Here is a 23,185-nt window from a genome sequence, read left to right as displayed (position 1 = left end):
CTGAGCTATTCTTACCCTGTGCTATGGATCTGGGACACTAAAGGATATTTCCTACTATTCCTCTTTCATACTCGTATTTCTGCAGCTCCTGAACACCTGGACCATTCTTACCCTTCTTCCAGCAGCAGATTGCTATTGCTCATTACTAAGTGCTAGATTTGTGATTGGACCAATTGAGTGGAGGGTTGTTAACTGATGTGGCCCATCATCAACCCTAGGAAGGTCATGTGAGTCTAGAGACCCTGGGTCATAGGGGCAGGGCTTTCTCAGCTCTTCTGCTTCTTTCTTCCTTGTTCTTACCATAACAATCAAACCTGAGTAGACAAGAGTTTTCAGCTCCTTTTCCATCAGTAATGGATGGATTCTTACTCCCATTTGCAGATTTTAGTCCTAGGATTTCTCTCCTCCCTCTCCCCAGGACAGAAGACTTTTGCTTCTATCCTTCCCCCAGAAGGGTTTTCTAACCCTGCCTTAGCAGCTTAAGGGTTTTGTTTTATTGAACAGAAGTCACTGGGAAAGTAGCAGAACTTTGATGTTGTCCCCAAGTGGCAGCCAGTTGCCTCTCACACTTCTGTGCCATTGCCCCAGGTCTTGTCCCTTACCCCCAGTCCTGTGCATGATCACACAGCAGAGAGTTATAAGTAGGTGCAGATCCTTCTCATGTCTAGGGCTTCCAATCATTCTGAACTTTCAAGCTAGCCCACATTAGACTTTAAGAGTTCATAAAATTTAACCTTTTCTTCCTACCAGTTCTCCCCATAGTCTACCAATAGCAGAACAGTTTGTTTCTTGGGAGGAAATTTCTCCATTTGAATTCAGTTCATTGTATTGCCTCGTGACTTAATTTTCCTGATAGTTACAGAAAGTTGTGATTTTGTAGATGATCTGCTTGTTTTTTCACTGTTAGTATGTGAGTGATATTCTTTTGCACCTGTCTACATTCCAAGGGGAAGTACAACTCTGATACCATCACCTAAGCACCCAGCCCTCTGCAGAAGGCTGGAACACAGGAGATACTCCTTAACCTATAGGGAGTCACATTTCTTCTCATTCACAAAATCCATGTAACATTGTGGGGGGGATACTTCAGCATTTCTTTTTAACATTTCTTCTCAAATCCTGTAATAAGAGTGAAATAGTTGAGGAAAAAATAATTTTTATTTTTTTACTTGATTTTCCCCCCAGGATTTACATTAAATAGCAACAGATTTTGAATGTTACCCAATGGTTATTAATATGTTAGTCCTCATAGAAAAATAAGTCTGTCACAGGTCAACATATTGGGCTATTTTTAAGGCAAATCTGAATCTATTTGTTGCCTGAAACAAAAATTCAGATAAGACAGTCAGGATGGTTTCTGACAAAAGTACTACTGAGCCATCTCTTTTGTCAATAGTAAAAACAATTATTTAAAAATTTTCAACATTGAAAAAGTCACCTAATCCTATCTCCCGTGTATGTGGGCCATGCCCAAATGGCATCCTGTGGCTGCCCACAGTCAGGGTGTTGCAGACTGTCCTGCCAGTGCTTCTGGTTTTCGCAGTGAGGGGGAGGGGAGCAGGCTATTTGCAGCGTTGAGAAAAATCAATTTTCATCTTCAAAAGATGAAACTACCAAGCAAGATATTGACTTAGAAATAAAGTGTTTCTTAAAGACTTCCCATATCCTATAAATGTCAGACCCAAACCTAAGAGTTTGGTGATTTAAAGTTTATTGCTAATTTCAGACAAACATGCATATTGCCCTGCCTCAAGAAAAGAAACAGTTCTATATAATTTCCTTGCAAAACATTTTGTTACCAATGTATAACTAGTGTCAGAACCTGCAAAGCATGTCATTTTTTAAACTGATAAATATAACTTGATCCCTTTGTATTTATTTTTTCATTCTAAGGTTTGATTCTTCTTTGTCTCTTTGATAAATTATTTCTACATTTTATGATAAATTTTATATGAACTTGGTTTGACATATTTTTACATGCAGTTTTTGCAATGTGCAATAGCTGCAGTTTAAATTTTAATGAGGAGATCTTTAGTTCTCTCCTGGCCGTGGAGGCTCAATGAGGTTGTTATGATTTGGATGTGAGGTGTCCCCCAAAAGCTCTTATGTGAGACAATGCAAGAGAAATGATTGGGTTATGAGACTCTTAACCTAATCAGTGAATTAATCTTGGTGATAGGGATTAATTGAGAAGTAACTGAAAGCAGGTAGTTGTGCCTGGAGGAGATGGGTCCCTGGGGGTGTGCCTTTGGGGTATTTATTCTATATCTGTATCTGGAGAGTGGAGTCTTTCTCTCTGCTTCTTGATTAACCTGTGAGTGGCTTGCGTCTGCCACACTCTTCTTCCATCATGTCCTGCCTCATCCTGAGTTCTGAGGAATGGAGCCGGCTATCTGTAGATTTAAACCTCTGAAACTCTGAGCCCCCAAATAACCTTTTCTCCTGTACAATTGTGCTGATCAGGTCATTCAGACACAGCAGGGTAAAAGCTGACTAAAACAAAGGTCAAATGATAGTATAGTTGCTATCCCAATTCTCAAAATACAGGTGCACCACTGAGTCACAGGTTCGGGAGGTTGTGGGAGTAGGAAGGCTACCTCTGCAGGGTCTGAGCCACCCCATCTTTGGGAGAAGACCTCGGAGGATATTAGGAGTCTGGTGTCCTTGTCTGCTTCTTGGGAGTCCTGTGTTGGGCGGCTTTATCCTGATTTGAAGCATCCATCTGGATGCTATTTTAGTAAGAGAAAAGAAGAGGCAGGAAAAGAAGAGAAACAGTGTGAAAGGCCGAGATTACTGTTTTCTTAAAGAGGGACTCAGCATAACCCAAAAGGTAATCAGACTAAGCTTTCAGCTGGATACAAATGTAATAGTTCAATGTTTCCCATGATTAACTCACTGAACAGAGCTACTGAGGATAACAGATTAGCTACAGATAAAATAAACGAATTACTTCTTTCCTTCTATATCATATTAGTTTTTTTATTAGGTATTAAATTTATAATCCTAATACACATTTTTGAGAAACTATTATTTACCAGAAACTGTGAGCAGTAAAAGAAATAGAATTTGGTTTCTGCTTCAAAAAAAGGCTTTTTGCAAAAGGAAAAATAGTCTGAAATGATCACCTTCTGCCCCCTAAAAACCACCCACCTCTATTTCTCCCTGCCTCTACACCGGTTTTTCCTATGTCAAGGAACATCACTTGTATGGAGAACATAGGGAATATTTTTGAATAACGACAGTAATAATACCCACAATTTACAGGAGTTTTTTTTTCTTTGTAACAGACATTGCACATCTCATTTGCATATATTATTTTATTCCTCACAATAATCCTACAAAAATATTTTAAGATGTTTATCATTGCTTAAACTGAAGCTCAGGGAGATAGAGCAGCATTCTGCTTCAGATGAAGTCGCTCCCAGGCCTGGGCTCCGGACCCACATGCGGCCACTTCTTGACTGCTTTCACCCACCCCTTCTTACTTTTATGCGGTATTGGCATTAAGAGCAAGGACTTTGGAGCCAGAAGCCCTGAACCTGAATACAGACTCTGTTGTGGAAAGACCTCTGTGTTCCCAGACACATTCCTCAATCTTTGCTTGCCTAAGTGCCTTCACCTCCGATAGGGTCAAGAGCTCTGCAAGTGGCCTGGAGTGGTCCTAAGGATTCTAGGAAAGAGTGCAGCGCTCAGGCGGTACCTGACTTGGCTGCAATCGCTGTGTTCGAAGGAACCCAGTGGCATTATTATTATTTTATGTTTGCATTTAATTTTTAAAACTGCCTCTTCCTGTCACCTGAATTTCACTTAGACTTTGTTAATAGTCTCTTAATTGGTCTCCCTGACTCCAGCTACAACTCTCTCCTCACTTACTTTGACATAACTAGAAAGTAGCATTTCTAAAATTGCAAATGGTTCATATATTTTCCTGCTCAAAAACTTTGCATTTTCAGGCACAAATATCAAAGTCCTTAAGAGAGTGTCCAGTGTCTTCTGTGGCCTGTCCCCTGCCTGCCTATTAAGTTGTATTTTTCCTTACATGCCCTCGGATGTGTTTTGTTCTAAGTACAGAGATCTATTGCCATTTTTCTAAGCAGTTCATGGCCTCACAAGTCTGTTCCCTGTCTCTGGAAAGCCTTTCTTTGCCTGATTTGCTTGGCAAACTCCTGCTCTTCCCTCAAAGCCGGCATAAATGTGTCCTCCTGCAGGGAGTCTCCCCTGCATTCACCCTCTACAGGCACCCTTCTAAATTGCTTTTATAATGTTTTAAGTGTATCTCTATCACAGCCCTTGCTGCATGGTATTGAAACTAATTGTTTGGTCTTGATTTCCCACCAAACTCCTAGGTTCCTAATAGCTATTCTATTGCCTTATTCTTCCTGCTATTCTGAGGACCAGCACAAGGCAGACACTCAGTTCATTCTAGTAATGACAATGGAGAATAAACCTGGCCAAGTGGAGCATCTCTGTGACCTCATTTGGGGGACGTTGTTCCATCCACGGTGGTTTTCAACAGCAGGACCTCTAGAAGCTTTGGCACTGGGCCATATTTTTAGATTTGTCTTCTGAAGCTCACATGAGGCCCCTGAACGACAGAAACAATTATCCTTTTGGTTGTCTCAGCTAAAGAAAGGAGTCCTGTACCCAAAATATCAGGCTTCTTGAAAAGATTCTGCCTTTCTGTCTCAGAATAGTTCATGATTAAAAACAAAAAGCAACAACAACAAAAACTGATTTCATTGAGTATGACGGGGAACCAGTTTATTAGTTTGAAAACTGGCAAATAGAAAGAACATAGCATTTCTCTGAGTTTTCTATATGAGCCTCACCAGTAGGAACCAGTTGGTGGTGGTGGTGGGGAGGCTCTTTATACAAGTATTCTAATCCATATATCAGAATTAAATAACAGAATTCTAGTAGCACCATTTTGAGCTCCTTAATGTGTTCCCAGTATCTCTGGAGTCCAGTGTCAAGAGTAGAACCATCACAACAAGAGGGACAAGAGTCATCATGTGTTCCCCAATGGAAAAGCTAAAACAAATGGAATGTTCATCTCCCAGCGATTCACATGGTTTGCAATTTCTGCTCGGTCTTCAGTCTACTTCACCTTCTCTTAGAGACTCTCCTCTCCCAGGGCTGTTTTATCTAAAATTGCAAACCCCTCTCAGGATTTGCCTCCTCCTCTTTCTACTTTTTATTCTTTATCACTGCCTAAAATATGATATGCTTTATCTTGCTTATTCTTTGTTTCCCAACTAGAGAGTTCAAGATCCATGAAAATTAGAATTTCTACTTTTCTGGCAAAGCGATAGGATCTGATTCTGAGCAGGCCTCTAGATACTGCTGCTGATTTGTAGGAATTACAGAGAGTAGTGAACTTCAGCCTAGTTTTGTAAACTGCACAGAACAAATGAACCAGACTCTTCAGTAGGTAAAGGAAAGAAAGTTATGGGAAGGACGAACACATCAGATCTGAAAGACAGGCAAGTCTAAACTGCAGTGTCTGGGAATCTTGCTTCAGTGACAAAACTGTAAAGAAACCGAAGGACTTGATTTCTATAAAGTCAGGGTTGTGGCAAATCTCTTTATGTGTGCTATTCTGCAAGATGTTGGCTTTTAATACACTCATTAAGTGATCTCTTTGTTGTGGGATTATCTATACCTGTGTTTTATTTTAAAATGAATAACAGAAAGTGCTCTTTAAAATAAATTTTGCAAAATAAGTAAATAAATAAATAAAAATAACTTTTGCACAAGGCTGTATTCGTCTGCTAGGGTTACAGAAACAAAATATCACAGACTGAGGGCACTGAACAACAGCAATTAATTTTTCCACAGTTTGAGAGTTTAGGAGTCTGCAATGAAGTTGCTGGTAGGTTTGGTTTCTTCTGAGGCCTCTCTTCTTGGATTGTAGATGGACACCTTTGCCTCCCTGATGTTTTTGATGTCTTCTTATAGGGATACCAGTCATATTGAATTAGGTCCCCACCCTTATGATCTCTTAATTTTAGTTATCTCTTTACAAATCTCATTTCCAAATATAGTTACATTAAAGGTTAAGACTCAAACATACAAATTTGGGGGAGAGGACGTAATTCAGCCCAAAATAAAGAATAGTTTTTTTTTTCTTTATTTTTACTACTAGCCATGCAAGTTTGACCTTGCAGAATATTCTCAAGTGTTTTGAGGGAAGAGTTGGTTCACAGACACTAACTGATGTCACATCATGGGCCAGGAATGTTTATGAGTGCCAGAGATTCAATGTTGAACCAAATACATAAAAATTCTACTTTCAATGGATCTTGTACTCTCTAGTTGGGAAGCAAAGAATAAGCAAGGTATATCATATCATGTTTTTGGACGTGATTAATGATAAAGAATAAATAGTAGGAATGTGAGAAGGCAAAGCCAGGAAGGGGTTTGCAATTTTAGATAAAATAGCCTGCGGGGAGGAGTCCCTAAAAGAAGGTGAGTTAGATCAAAGTCCTCACGGAAATTGCAAACCTTGTGGGTAGCTGATGATCAAACATTCCAGGCAGGGGCAACAACAGGGATCAAGATGTGGAGACACGGTGTGCCTTGTGTCTTTAAGAAGTAGCAGGGAAACCTGTGTGACTGGAGCAGCTTGAATGAGAGAGAGACAAAGAGAAAGGGCAGCGGGGAAGGCCTTGGGGGGGGGGTCATACCAGGCACAAAACATGGGCTCTTCCTCTGGCGGGAATGGGAGGCACTGGAGGATTTTGAGCAGAAGCATGAAGTTCTCTCACTTATATTAATGGGATCACTTAGGCTGATGCATGAGAATAAAGCCAGACAAGGATAAAAGTAAGGGAGAATTTTCAGGGGCTCTTGCAATAACCTAGGAAGAAGCTTGAAGGAGTAAAGAAGGCTGCAGGTGTTTGGATTCTGGGTAAGTTTTAAAGGTGGAGCCAACTAAGAGAAGTCAAGATGTTCTAAATGTTTTGGCTTGGACACCTGTAAGGAAGGACAGTTCCCATTTTCCCTGGGATCATTTTAGGGGGAAGATGGGCATTCAGCTGGAGGAGTGTTGCATTTGGGGTGTCTAGCTCTGGAGTTCAGAGGAGGGATCTGGGAGACATCTGCATGCAGATGGCATTGAAAGCCATGAGACAGCATGAGGTAACCTAGGATAAGCATACGTAGAAAAAAGATGAGGTGCAAGATCTGAGCCCCCGCATTCCAATGTTGGGTGGGAGAGAAGCACAAAAACAGAAAAACAGGAGGGTGATGACTTGCAAGCAGGGAAAGGAAAGGTTTTAAGGATGAGAAGTAACCACTCTTCCAGGTGTGGTGATACAGCAACGAGATGAGAACTCCGAAGTGACCCTTGGCACAAGCAGTGTGGGGACCATTGGTGACTTTGATGAAACCAGTTTTAACGGAGGTAGTTGCAGAAGAGTGATTAGAGTGGATTCAAGAGAAAAATTGGGACCAGTGAATATGCACTATATTCTCAAGGAATTTTATTGTAAAGAAAAGGAAAGAGGAGAAATATTTTTATTATTTGTGTGTGCTATTTTATGAATTCAAATTGGCTTTTACTATGTATCTGTCTGGCTCACGCCTGTAATCCCAGTAGCTTGGGAGGCTGAGGCAGGAGGATCTCGAGGTCAAAGCCAGCCTCAGCAACAGCAAAGCACTAAGCAACTCAGTGAGACCCTGTGTCTAAATAAAAAAATACAAAATAGGGCTGAGGATATGGCTCAGTGTTTGAGTGCCCCTGAGTTCAGTCCCTGGTACCAAAGCAAACAATAACATAGTAACAGTGATTTTAATGAGTAAATACTGGACCTTGCCTCTGTGACAGATATAACATTTTAAGCACTTAAATAACTCTCAATCTTTTTAAAAAAATATTTTTAGTTGTAGGTGGACACATACCTTTATTTTGTTCATTTTTATGTCATGCAAAGAATCAAACTAAGTGCCTCACATGTGCTAAGCAAGTGGTACTGCCTCTACCACTGAGCTACAACCCCAGACCATAACTTTCAATCTTGACCATCACCCTTTGGGGAGATATTAAAAATTCCCATTGTAGAGATGAAGAAGCTGAGGCACAGCAAAAGAGTTTGCTCTGTATTACACAGCTGGCAAGTAGTGGAAGCAGGATGGAGCCAAGATGTTTGACTCCAGCCCCCAGAGTCTGCCATCTCCCCAGTTTAACTGTGTTTCTATGATGGCAATGTCATTGTAGAGTATAATATATCTAGGGATGACACAGGTGGGTCAGAGGAACATAGAATATATTTGAGAGAGTCTCCAAAGGCTAATTCATTTTTTTAAAAAATGCTACTGTGCTCATTATAGCTTATTAATCCAGAGAGGAGTGCTATGAGCCTATGTGATGGAGAAAATAAAGTTCATATTCCTTTGTAGCTTAGCAAGACAATGCTGCTGAATAGACCTCAGCAGCCATAACCTTTGAAAACCTGTATCTTTTATTCTGTTCTCTCTAGTCCTTACTCTCTGTCCTCCCAAACAGTCTGTTAGTTGCCCAGTCAATAATCCATGATTAGAATCACTATTAAACAGTTTTTTCTCTCTTCCTTCCCTAGCCATTACAGAAAAAAAGTATCCCAAATCACTGCTCCTTTGTTGATTGATTCATTCATTCATTTACTTACTGTTTTATCTATTACTTTTGGCTCTGTAGTATAGCCATCAAAAGAATTTAGAGGGGCTTATTGTCATTCATTCATTTTCTGTATTTGTGGAGCAAAGGGCTGTCAAAGGTAAGGAATTACGTCAGGAGTGTATTAAGAGCCAAAACCTATAATCTTGCAAGTGAACCTGTGGCTGCAAAAGAAACACACTGGCCCCAGTGCTTAAACATTTTCTGAAGCCTTGAGACTTGGAAGCAGAAAGCAAGGCTTTCAATGATGTGAAAACTCACAGTCAAACATTTTGTGGGCTAATGAGATTTTTCAATGAAAATGCAAAACCATAAAATATTACTATTAAATAGAGAACTGATGAAAAGCAATTATTGGAATGCAGCGTACTTAAAAAGAGGATTGGATGTCAGAAAAAGGACCATCAGCCGGCATCCCTCATTTTGCTTTGTAATTGTAATTTCTAGCCCATTCGAACAATCCTGTGACCCTTGAGAAAAGAATTAGTGATTGCAATCACAGTCTCCTAATCAGGCGTCTTGAAAGGAGCAATACTTGAAAATCTTCCTGATATACAAGGCTTGCCAACTAGTTTTGCAATTTCTCTTCTATATTACTGCTATGATTTAGTGTTTCAGGTTTGCTAATAATTCTCTAATCAAATTAAATCAAACATGGAAGTTGAAATAGGGGAACCCATAATGTCATCTACAGAAAATGGGAGTGGTTGGTTTAATTTTTGTCACTTTATACGAAGCTTGGATTCTTGCAGGAAGTTGGTAGTAAACAGTGCAATTGTCAAGGCAAGAGCCTGGCTGCTCATACGGTTAGAAATGATGAGGCAGGGACATTGCAAATAATTCACTATGAAAAACGAATGTGACGTTGTTTAGATGCTTCAGATTTATTTTTGATGGAATGGGTCTTGTTTTCCCTGGTGTAATAATAGGTTTTGCAAAGGTATTTGTTTTGGGAGTCTTGTTAGAGGGGACCTGGCTTGGACCATAAAAGCCACAACATCTTTCCCTTTTCCTCTGCTAGTAATCAACCGTTCTCCAACAGAATCAGGAGAGCCATTTTTATGGATAAGCACCTGTTGTTGGAAGCAGTGTTTTAAATCAGATATAGAGAAAGAATTCAAGGCACAAATGAATTATTCACTCTAAACGAAACAGAGCTGGCTGTAATTTGTAATTTAACAGGGTAGTTTTCTTGAAACATGCTGAGTCTATTAACTCCTTCAAGGCCTTAGCATTACTGGAAGTTTCTGTGTATGTTTTTGGATGTCAGCTGATTGCATCTCATTCATAGCTGGGTCTGTCAGGCTGCCTACAGTTTGACATGTCTAGATTTTCCTTCTATTGGAGTTGAAGTGAATTCACATAAAAATGAAAATATTATTGTTTAAATATTTAAGTTTGTCTGATTGTGGGAGTAACATTAAGTTGGTCATAACAAAGGAATTACTAAGTTAACAACATAGAGTTTCAAAGGATGCTAATGATTAAATAGCCAAGCACTTTAAAAAAATCAATGTACATATGTTTTATAACAAGATCTTATTTGAGTAACATGTATGGGTAATTCTTGTGTGTGTGTGTGTGTGTAACCTTTTTATTTTTTTTCCTAGAAACATGGTTTTTATGTGGATCTTCTGCAGAGGGTACTTGTTTGCAGTGGTTTGGGGATTTGAAAATAAGGCTCTGAAACAGCTGGGCTGAGACTACCATTCTAATTTCACTATGGGCCTTTCTCACATCAGTGGTCACAATGATTTTTTAGTCACTCTGGTCAGGACTTGGATCCAACTACAGTCTCAGAGGTGAAGAGTCAAAGGGTAATCCATTTAGCCAGACAGTTCTCCAACTAGAACTTGGATAACCATTGCAATTATTTTATGCTCTCCTCCTTTGTCCAAGAATTGCTATAGCTGATGTCATGTTACAATTCCCATTATGATTCGTGTTTTCCTGAGATTTAAAATTATGAAAATTCTTCAGGCAGAAAATGGGCACATATGGTTATCACAGAAAAGCTGTTTTAAAGCCAATTTTAAGATGAGCTGCTGAGATTACACAGACTTAAAACACTTGCCCTGTGAAGGGGCCATTCCCTGGGACAATGCTAATTATCAGCAAGTTGAGACAGTTTCCAGTTTCTTAAAATGTGAAATAATCCTTGTCTTTTTTCCACTGTCCAAAATGGAAAGGATCAGAAATAAGGTAAAACTGAGTATTTCAATCTTAACTCTTATATTTACTGCTAAAATATTTTCCCCTATGATAGAGAGTTGTCCTCATGACAAAAAAAAATCATATTGGAATAGCTGGAGAACCTCAATAGGTGTAGTGAGAGTTTATTTGTGTGAGTTTAGTCATAATTCCATCCTTTAAGTGGTTTGAGTCCTTATGTGTTGCATTTCCTAGTAAGGTTATTATGAAGGTTTTAGAAGATGTGATTACTAAGGAAGGGCTACTATACTTAGGACTGCATTTCAGATTCTAGTAGGATCTAATTTTTTTTTTCCTTTAGACTGAAAACTGACCTTACTGAGGAATCTAAGGCAAAGACAATAATGGGTTTTGCCTCTTTCTGTGAAGGTAAAAGCTTTATGTGTCTTTGCATTGTAGACTTAGAATACAAAAGCATCTATCTGAATAATTAAATCCAGAAGGCACACAACAGGCCTTCTGTAAATGTTTTCTTTTTTTTTAAATGGATGAGAAACGAATGTTAACTAACAGTATTGTAAAGTGAAGCACATAGGTAGGATGCACCAATTTCCTTCTGCAATGTATCGACTCTTATTTCCATCATGCCTTGGTAGGGGCTGCCAAAATGATATATGAGCCTAATATGTTCTCACCAGATCACATGAGTTTTGTTTTAAACACCAGCCACAATCAAGAGAGAGACAATTATATGAAAAGCATTTATTGACAGAGAGGGTAACGCACAATGGAATAGCTGGTTAAGCATTTCTGAAGGGAAAGCGTATTGTTTACTCAAAAGAATCTTCCTTCTTTTACTGGTTTCCATTATTTCCAACTTGACAAATTGTGATCAATACTGTGTTATTGGTCTGATAATTAACAGATGATGGCCTGTCTGTATGAATAGTCAATGCTCTGTACTAATTAACATTTGTTTTGATCACTTGGCATTTAGTTGTCAAAGGCAGCTATTGTGACGGCCGTGAATGTGAGAAGAGGGGTTTTTTGTTGTAGCTTTTGATGGATACGGGAAACAACTTTTTAAAAATTTTCTTGAAGGGATGCCTGATTTCTATCATTGCTACTGTAATGTAACTACAGTAGTCTGAGAGCTCATTTCAGATCCTTGAGTATTCTAATGAACTGTAACTGTGACCTCTCAGCTTCAAGAAAAAGGGAAGGAGGGAGGGAGGGAGGGAGGAAAAGAGAAAGAGAGAGAGAGAGAGAGAGAGAGAGAGAGAGAGAGAGAGAGAGGATTTGAAATCAAGGTGGAGATGGTGGAATTCCGGAATAAGAACTTAAATTGCTAAATATGGGTGATTGGTATATAGCTGATTTAATTGAAATTTAAAGGCTAGTATGAGGTTTTAACAGTTTCAGAGATTGTATAATCTATCTTGAATTTTTTAAAAATCACCTATTCTTTTCCATTTACTGGGGCTTCAAGGTTATGTGGTCATCTATGGAGCCATCCACTTGGTCACCATTGTGGGATGAGTGTATGTTCTAGAAAGATGAGGTGATGATGTTTGCTTTTAATCTGAAATCACCACATCTATTTTCCATATGTTCATAGAAATACTTCAACAAAGTACAAAGCCTGTGGATTCTATATTTAGGTGGACACAGCTGCAAATCCTGGCTTCAAGACTTGTTTGCTTCCAGGGAAGCCTTGGGCATCATACTGAAATCTGTTTCCTCACCTATAAATGTGACTAATATATGTGAGTGGCTATGAGGAGTAAGTATGATCATGTATGTTGAGATCCTATCATAAAACTTGGCACACAATTATGAGAAGAAATTCCAGAGGTAGATTGGCTCCTTCTAAATCCGGGTGATGTCACATACTAGCCCAGGGACTTTGGGCAAGTAATGTAACATCTGAGTGTTTTGTTCCTTATCATTAAAAAGAAGATCCTGTTATCATTCACTCTTATGCAGGTTGCTTCCAGATTAAACTGTTGACACTTGTAAGGTAATTAGAATAATGTCTGTCACATAGTCCATGTTACATGTAGTGTTTGCTGTCACCACTAGGACCATAACTCTGGTGAGTGATAAATAGTTATGGTGATTTTACATGGTTTAATTCATTCAGGATACTGATGGAAGCTTTCACCACAAAGACTCCTTCTTAACTGACTTGAACGTTTCAAATGCCATCCATGAGGGGAAAGTCTTGCTTTCCCTAATGACTGAATTGACTCAATTTGCATTCATTGAACAACTAGTAAGCACAGTGTAACTCAGAAGAGGGAGCACGTGGACTTTGATGCAGGGAAGCAAAGGACTGATATATACATGCACTGGTTATCAATATACTCTTTCTTGAAAGGATCTTTTGATGGGCTTGAGCATTGTGAAAAATAGCTTAAAAGGCTATGTCAGACAGGACACTGGAGTTTCCACATTTTGATAAAAAAAAAAAAAAACCCACTAAACATATTACATTTAAAAACTGTATTTTAAAGCATGTATCATAATATTTAGTCTCAAAGATGGATTTCTCTTTTTCTTTCTCAACTCATGAATGTTCTGATTGAAGATGTAAATTTTAGTTGGGGACCTGCTCTTAAACTCACTGATTTTATTTGGCTAATGGATAAATACCAGATGTGTTGAAGGTATCTATATCCATTCATGTTAACTACAAAAGGCATGTCAGTCCTATTTGGGGTTTGAATTGTTCTCTGTGGATACCATAGTGATATTAAAATATTAAAAAATACAAATATTTAAATACAGAAGGTTGATTTGTGGTAGGGTTAACTTAGGCATATAGGTCTGTTATACCGATGATATGCTTCCATGATAGATCGTGTATTACATATGCATTATAACATGCGCACAGTATATGGAAGGTGCACACGCAGTGTCTTCTATACTTGACAGTCTGTCCCTCTCATCCTCGTGCAGGCTCTAGACTTTCTGATTTCCCCTTTCATCATGCTTTTTCGATATGATTTCAGTGGGCAACACTTAATTAAACTTCATCTCCTCTTTTTACGCTCCAGGTATTATTATGCCTCTCCCTTCAAGAAGTAATTTGCGTGCTGTTTATTGGAGCTGTGAATTTAATCATCTCAATCCCATGCTACCACGGGATGACTATAATAAGATGTATTGACATTTCTCTGGAACATATTTTTGCCTCCATTGTGTGTTGTTTTGTCGGAATACCGAAGGCGATGTTCCTCTTATGGCGCATCTAAATAAAAAGCACTTCCTCGTTTAAAGGCAATGATAAATTTAAGTTACTTTTCTCAGTAAGTGCCCTGGGAGCTGAAGTTTTTGAATAAGAGCAGTTCTAGAAAGGAGGCTCGAAGAGCTTTGAGGTACAGTGTGGGATGAAACAAAGGGGCTTGGAGCTAGGAGAGAAGGGTTTTCCTCCCTGGGCTGTGACAGAGTAGGGTGTCAACCATAATTCTCCCACCTGACCTCTCCTGGATTACTTGTACACATATTATCCCCCATATCATCCACATACATAGAAATGCATATATTTGTGTTTTTATGCGCAAGCTGGGACATGGCTTTTTCCCCATTCTATGCTCCAAGAGAGAAGAATGAACAGATAGAAAGAAATGGTAGAGAGTAGGGAGGATGGAAAGAATGTAAAACCATTATCCAGTGGCACCCTTTGAGATGTAATGTATCTCATGCTAAACGTTTTACAAACAGTAAGAGATATTGCAGTCACAAACCTGCCCTATAGCTGAGGGTGGGATAACTTAGCTATGGGCCTGAAAAATATTTCTGAATGTCTGTCTGCCAGTTTTCCTATCTCAAAGTCCACAGGGTTCAAACAAGTTAATGCTGATAGTGAATCAGGACCAGCCCTTCCCTGAGGGCAGGAACCTGTCTGGTGGCCCCTGACTACGGCTAATCCCACATTTGGTATAGGTTCCAATCTTTAAAGAGAGGTCATTGATCTGGATATTTATATATAAAATATCTTGATTTAAATTTTTTGGGGAAATAATTCAACCCCCCTTTTTATGTACTCTGAAACACACCCCCACCGCCACCTACCACCTGCAGCAGCCTGCAGCCTGTGGGCCACCTACAAGTTTAAGCCTCAAGAGAATGACAGACCTAGCATCAAGCCTGCTGGAAAACATGGTGGGGCAAACCGGGTCTTCTGTGGGTTCTCCAGGAGGTCACCTGACCCTTGAACAGCTCTGCACATTCAGTGCAGGGTCTGGGGGAAAGCGTCTTGGTAATCATGACAGGTTGCCCTGTGTCCAGCAGGCCAGGGTTTCTAGAACTGTCTCCCGTATGCCTGGTGCTGAGGCTTGGGTCTGAAGTGTCTCCCCAAGTTCACGTGGTGAAGACTTGGTCTCCAGCCTGCGGCAGTCCTGGGAGGTGGAGAAACCTTTAAGAGGTGGGGACTGGTGGGTGGACCTCAGGTCACTGGAAGCATGTCCTTGAAAGGGGTCATAAGACTCCATTCTGTCCTCTCTCTTTCTCTTTTGTGTCCTGGTCATTAGGTGAGTGGCTTTGCTACAGCACATGCTCCTGCCCTACTCTGCTGTCTTACCACAGGCCCCAAAGCTACAAGGGCCAACCGACCACAGACTGAAAACTCCCAAACTATGAGTGAAAAACAAACAGTTGAGCAGTTGAGATTTCTGCGAGAAACCTAACTTCTCTTAGGTAACTACATGGCCTAGGTTTTAAAATGTGTTAAATAAGTTACTTCATTTTTAAAATGAGAGATTTGCTTCCTGTGTCTATATTCAAGCATTCACCATGGAATGACTTCCCTGGTGTTCTGCCTTAGATTCTTTTGAAAAAGGGCAGGGTAATCATGAGTTGGGTCAAATTCTTGTTTTTGTTATAAGATAGAATGTCTTAGTCTGATTTTGTTGCTATAACAAAATACTAGTGACTGGTTGATAAAGAAAAGAAGGTTATGTAGCTCAAAGTTCTGGAAGTCCAAGAGCACAGCAGCATGGTCTGCTTGGCTCTGGCGAGGGCCTCATGGTAAATGGATTCTTGTAACAGGCAGAGAAGTAAGGAAGCAAGAGACCAGGGAAGAGTCAGGCTCCCTATTTTATAACAACCAACTCTAGTGGAAAATACCCTGTTCTTTAAGAACCACATCAATTCCTTCTGAAGGTGGTGGCCCTAATTGTCTCCCTTAATAGGCCTATTACCTTAACACTGTTAGCTTTCCTTCAGTGTTAGACCTCCCAGAGGCAAAGAGAATTTCTCTTCAAACCAGGGGTTTGAGAAACCCCGAGGGGAAACGTTTTTCTTTTTGCTGGGGGTCTGCAGACTATTGTCCTGGAAGCTAGTGACACATGATGAACACTCAGGAGAACCACCCACTCACAGGATGTTGTTATTCTTTGCTGTCTTAGGAGTCTTTGCTAAAAAGTTTTGAGAAGTCTTTGGCTAGATAATTGCTCAAACTGTTCTTGAGTTTCACATTTGTTAGCAGGGGTCTAAGAGTTGTAGTGAATCAAGGGATTCCCTTGGCATGACGTGCTCATTGTAGAGTACTATCATTTTCTGAGCTCTTGAAATGTATCTACTTTCAAATGCATTATGAAAAAAGGGCACACAGAAATGGTGCTTCTGGAGATCAGTGGTGTTGCTGCTGTTTTCCATGAAGCTCACGTGTTATTGGCTGTCATCTCATGTCCTTGTCCCAGGGTCTGGGTGGTACCCAGCGTCAGTCCTCACTGTGAGGAGGGAATGGTCCAGTGAGAACCTGGAATATGTACAGAACCAGTGTTTTGCAGGGCCCTGACCTATCTGGGGGTGACTGTGCTTGTATGTCCGCATAGCTTCTCCTGTGTTCTCTTATGTTTTCAGGGCACATCATGTTGGCGTTTCTTTGAAGAGATTTAAAAGGTTTCTTCCCAGACTCCTCTAAACAAGACCCTTCCTGTGTCTAATTCCTCTGTGTGCGTGCTTGTATAGGAAACTAAGAAAGGATTTCTCATCGCCGTTTTGTAACCTACATTCAAAATGCAGTCTGGAGACGTTATTAACATTTATAAAACTTAACAATAAGATTCTAGTCAGTGACTGTGGCCCTTTTAGTTTCCTAGACCTCTTCTTTAAAAAAAAAAAAAAAAAGGAAAAACACAAAAATGAGTTTTACATAGACAAGAATTTTAGTAACAACATCCCCACACAAAGAAATGATAAATGTTTAAGGAGGTGGCAATGCTAATTATCCTGTTTGATAATTACACGTTACATACATGTATCGAGTGATACAGTACTCTAAAGTAGGCACAATTAAAATATGTCAATAAAAATATTTCTTAGGAAAAATACAATGTCAATAAAATTGTAATGGAATTTTTATGGAGCAGGTTGATTTGTATCTGGTCCAAGTGGTCTTCGGCTCTGTTTCTGAGCACGTTCACGTGTGTGTGTGTGTGTGTGTGTGTGTGTGTGTTTCCATTTTCTTGAGGGCAGAGAGGTTGCCTGCTATAGGCCTCTGGATCACTTGAGGTCTTGTGTATTTTTAATTGTTGAATGGAAATGGTTCTTAGCCATGTGCTCTGAGACTAAACACTAATACTTTTCACATGACCTGCATGTTTTTGGGAAGCTATCCTGGGGCTGTTCCTGCATGATGAACAGATCACACAGTTATTTTATGATGTACAAAATCACTATTAGATGAGAAAAAAAGTCTTACCTGGAAAACACTTCATTCCTTATTTCAGAACTGCAATGGCCTTTGGCTTTCCTTCATACTTATAGTATTTGTCTGGGAAAGCATTCGGGTTGCCCCTAAAGAAACAAGCTGCTTGCCTGTTCTAAGGGGGCTGAAGGGAGACTGGTATAGCCAGTGGGAACAACTGGGATGGTCACCTCCGCAGTACAACAGAGGCTTCCAGAAGATCCAGGTGCTGAGGTTTCCTCCTGAGCACCTCTGCAGGGTATTTTAAAATACAGGTGAGCAACCAAAAGCTACTTTCCCTCATCAAGAAGGAACCAAGGTTTTACTGTTTTCCACCTCCCAAAAGTAAAAGAGAAAACAATTAATTTGACCTTATTTGGAGTCAAGGATGTCACTATGTCACTACTGTCTTATCTGGAAAAGTGTATTTGAAATAAATCTTAAAATATGGAAAGACAAGAAGGCCATTGTTCTCTAAATTACTATATTGCTCTAAAACCAAATAGAAAGGGAATTTTAAAGAATACCACATTTTCCATTATTTTGACAATCCATCAATTTATAAAGGCAGTCTGAGCACACACTTCAATTTATTAGAGATAATTGTTCTGGGAATGTTAACACCCAAGCCCAATAAGATCAATAATAAGTTTATATCTGAACTTGGGGTTATGATTTAACTTTAATCCTGCCTATTTAACTTACTCCTGGACTAGTCACATACTGTAGATTGTTTTTATTAAATATATTAAATAGAACATTCATCTTCTAAAGTTCAATCACTTTATTTGAAGAAAATAAATGTGATTCTAACAGATTCTGATATTCTGCTTTTTCTTCTTAACTATTTCATTACATTTTATATATTTTTATTAGATGATGATTGATGTTCCCTTCATTAACTCATCCTGAAACTAGTGTATGCTAGGAATCCCTAGAGAAAAAGCATCCAAAGATTTTGAACTTACCAGTCTGTGTCCTGTGTTAATAACTATGTGGTTGATTATAAGGTAAAATGTTTAAAAAGAGATGTCACAGTTAGGCCTTGAAATTCATTTCTAGAAGGGATTCAACATTTAGTACTTATTAAGTGCTCACCATGTATGAAGAAAACAGAGGGTGTTGAGGGCCTCACTAAATGATGGAGGGTGACCTTGAACTTATGATCGTCCTGCCTCAGCCTCCCTCCTGAGTTGCTGGGATTTCAGACATGTGCCATAGCAAAGGGGGTTGGGGATGTAGCTCAGTGGTAAAGCCCCTGGGTTAAATCCTCAGAGAGAGAGGGAGGGGGTAAAGAGGGAGAGAGATTGGGATATATAGAGAGAAACACAGAGGTTAAGTGAGCTTTATGTAGATATCCTATCTGTTAAAAGGTGATGACTACATTATTATGGCAATTAAATGAAGTCATATTTGAAATAAAATTAGAATAGTTCCTGACAGTATATGCTACATAAGTATTTAAGTAAAATAAATATATGTGTTGCCCAAGTAAATTTAGATCTACAGGAACAAATGTGAACATTTCAGTTATTATAAGTAAAAAAGTTACCCTTGAGAAGGACAAAGGAAAGTAGGATGCTTACACTGAAAGAAAAGTCATTTTTATATGGCTCCCAGGATTCCATGGGAAATTGTATCAACTGAAAGAGATGACCTAGTTTTTTCAACCAAAAAAAGAAAAAAAATTTTTTTTTCTTAACCAGGAAAAAAGAAAGGAAGGAAAAGAGGAGAGCTGTAGATTGAAAGATCTGTGAGACGTCACCATTACAAAGGACACACCTTACTTGGGATCCTATTCAAACTAAACTAACAAGAATATGAGAAATATAAACATTAACTGGATTTGATAATATTGAGCAATTACTGTTAAAATTTTGATTGTAGTATTATATTCTGGTTTTGCTTCTTTTCAAAAAAGCATCCCTCTGTTTTAGAGAATCATACACAAATATTTCCAGATGAAATTATGGCTGGAATTTGATCCAAAATGACTGAGTCTATATATGTATATAGTATGTGTATGTGTGTTTGTGTCTGTCTGTCTGTCTGTGAGACTATAGATAAAATATAATTGTTAATGAGTTTATTAAAGCTAGCAGATAATTTTACAAAGGTTCATTATTGCTATTCTTTCTATATCATACATATTATAAATTTTCCATAATAAAAATATTTTAAAATATAAAAAAAGAAAAAAAAAGTCTTTAGTGGCAAAGTTATTCTCAGAGTTATTACTGTCAATTATAATATCTGATATTTACAGAGTGATTTAGGTGAATTTTCTCATTTAATCTTTAAGACAACTCGAGGGGGCAGGTCTGATTATTAGAAGCCTTGGAGAGATCATGCTGTGGAAGAGTCTCTGCCCTTCAGGAGTCTGTCTTCCCCAGGAGACAGATGCCTGGATCAGACAAGCACCTCCTGAGAGCTGTGGTCCAGAGGGGGACATCCACTCGACCTCCCGTCCCTGCCAATGGTGTTTGGCAAGGAGCCCACACCTGGGTGTGATAATCATAGCCCCCTCGAGTGTGATCAGTGACTTAGAAGAACAGGCTGGGTACTGAAAAGCTCCTAGGTTGTGTCTGTGCCTTTGAGCAAGTGACTGTCTTTATTGACTTCTGATTTCCTTGCCTATAAAATTTACTATGGAGTCCCTAATTCACTGGGGTTGTGATGATGGCATCACAAAACCATGAGGACCTGGAAGGGCTAATACGGACAAGCAGGCTCCTCCATCTGCACAGAGCTCAGGTACAGCAAGGGTTTAGAAATGGGTTCTTCCCGGCTGCCTCCTGGTTTGAGTTTGGTGAAAGCTCCGAAGTGGTCTCCTTGGCCACTCAGACTCCTGGACTGAGCTTTCTGTCTTAAGGGATGGCCACAATGAAGGCATGAAGAGTGGAGGTGACGTCACCTGGGCTGCTCTGCTCTTCTGCCAGGAACCAGTTGCACATCCGTGTGCATGCACTTGAGTGTGTGTACATGCATGCACTCTCCTGCGTGCGCACACACATGTCGGGTGGTGTTTTCCCAGGCCCTGGGTGGTTCCAGGAAAGGGTTTTGTCGTTCTTTGTTTTTCTCTCATGTACTTTGTCAAACAGTGATCATTCGTGTGGAAATAATAAAACAATCATCATCAAAGTGGAAGATGAAGAAGCAGAATTAGGACACAAATTTAGTTGAATGAGACTGAAAATTACAGAGTTTGCTGATATGTTTTCATAGTCAGTTGGTGTCTTTCAGACAGTGTGGCAGAAGGTCTGGGACGTGTTCTAATGACCAAAGGTGGGAAAAGGTGGATTTTAGGAAGTGGGGGTAGGTCCTCAGTATTCAGAAGGGTAACCTGGTACATTTGACTAAACTTCTGGGACCAAAAGCAGGGGCGAGTAAGAGGCATCCTGGATTCAGCAAGAACAAGGCATCCACATTAGGCAAATTCTTTTAATTATGGGATTACCAGAGTAGGATATGGCTCAGCAACACGTGTGACCCTATCAAGATTTCAGTGGTCTAATTACTGCAATTCTCAATTTTTCCACAAGGAATGCAAGTCATCTTAGGTATTTATCACAGCAATGAAAGGCTGACTAACACACGAGCCTTGGAAATGGAGTCCACCGTGTAGTGAGAAACAAGATGCCCACTGCTGTAGAAGGACATCTACTTGTTCTCGTGTGGAGGAGGTGGGCTGTGGTGTAGTCTTTGTTCCAGAGCATGGATAGTTGGGATTAGAATCATGTTCCACCATTAACTAGCTGTGTGACCTTGGGCAAGTTACTTCAGTGCTCTGTTCCCCAGTTTCCTCACCTGTACAATAGGAAGAGTAATAGTGCCTCTTCTGTGTGTGGGGGTTGTGACTTCTTGTGAACAAATGAGCACTTCAGTGGTGCTTGGGTGGTGCGTACTATATAAATTGTTTTTTTAAATCATTATCACAAGGCCAATCAGATAGAGGATGTTTTCTTGAGGAACTACTAGAGAAAGGCTAATCACCTTCTTCACCCCTTTGCCACCTCTCTGGGTTTGACAGTGGAGCCATATATCCTTTGGCTTATGAAAAAGGGAGGGAAGAGGAAATAGGAAGGAGGGAAAGAGAGATTACGTTGCTTTTCTTCTCAATCAGGCAGTGAAGTCTTTGGAGAATCCATAGACAATAATTCCCAAGGGAAAAGAAATTTCAGAGTTTGTGCATACAGCAGTTGACTGATGATTATCAATTTTGCATCTGAAGTATTTACCCAGGAACACGACTAACCTAGATGGCCCAGGTAATCGGTCCTTTGATCTCAAAGTACAATTAGGTCAATGGATGGCTACTAAGCTACTCTCCATTTATTGATTGTTGTTGATTTAAAGGCCAAGGGCCTTCTCTCTGTCTAAACTGCATTTTAGTTAATGGCACTTAATGATATTTTTATGCTAATAACCTGAACTAGTTGACATCTTGAGATCCATCTCTTTGTTGCCCAGATTATAACTGTCTTTGCTACCCAACTTTTTTGAGAGGAAATTGTGTCTGTTAGTGAATAATTTGTGCAGACAGATCTAGTTGGGGTCTGAAGCACCTATATGGCATAGGTTTTCAGTAAATATAGGTGGAATACAGTCGTATGACAGAGGAACCAGAGGCACTTCATGTTCCGTGCAAAATACTGACCATTGAGCTGAAAGGTGGAAGAGTCAAAGGCAAGGCGCATTGGTATTCATTTCCATGCTCAATGTAAGGAAAGTTATAATTCCTGAAAACAGACAAGTGATTGTTTTCCTGTTCTATGATGAGTTTCTGTGTCTAGTTTCTAAATGTGTATATACAAATAGCAATTAAATTGCAGTTTTCTTACATACAATTTTGATGTCAACACTGTGCAAATTGTTTCAATTTGCTGTCATTCAGACTTTGGATAAATTGATGCCTTCCTTTCCTCTCTCTCATTCCTGATCTGCTTGTTGCACATCCTGTCTCTCCCTGAAGAGAAACTGGTTCATCATATAGTACAAAATGCAAGAGTCATCCATAGGTCTTGGCACATACGGGTGCCTTCCTGTAGGAGACATAGAATGATGCATTTTGCAGAACTTGGAGAGGACACAGTCTTTACCTGCTTAGCTTACACTGGAACATATTGAGGGGTAGATTCTTTTTCTTAAGCAAAATGAGTGCTGGTTAGAAGTCAAAATACAGATGTGAAGTCATGGCGCATCTTCCATATGCATAATTTGCGTGTGCAATCTGCTTTAAATAGTAGTTAATTAAAAATGTGCATTTTTTTTGCTAGCTGAGTGAAAATATGAGCCTAAATTTCCTGAAAATAATGTATTTCACTTAGTTGGCTCTCTGTTGCCAACCTGCATCATCATATTATCAACTTATCTCAGTCACTCTTATTTATTTACTTATTTATTTCCATTTCAGTGACAGAGAGATGTCCCTGACTTCCCACCTCCCTCAGAATAAAAGTCTGTCTCTAGCTTCATCGACTTTGTCCTTCCTTCCCTCTTGTCCACCTGCCCTCAGGTCAGGATTTTCACAGTTTGTTGAGGACCAGAATAATGGGGGAGGGGAGAGAGCTGTTAAAGCACAGATGGATAGACCCTGGTCCTCAGCTGGGGTTATGAAAAAGTAGATCTGGAAATTTGCATTTCTGACAAAGTTTCAAATGTTGCTACAGCTGCTGATCAGGAGC

This window comes from Urocitellus parryii, chromosome 8, assembly GCF_045843805.1.
Source record: "Urocitellus parryii isolate mUroPar1 chromosome 8, mUroPar1.hap1, whole genome shotgun sequence".
NCBI classification, from domain to species: Eukaryota; Metazoa; Chordata; class Mammalia; order Rodentia; family Sciuridae; genus Urocitellus; species Urocitellus parryii.
The sequence above is the reverse complement of the archived record's forward strand: the minus strand, read 5'-3'. Positions refer to the sequence as shown.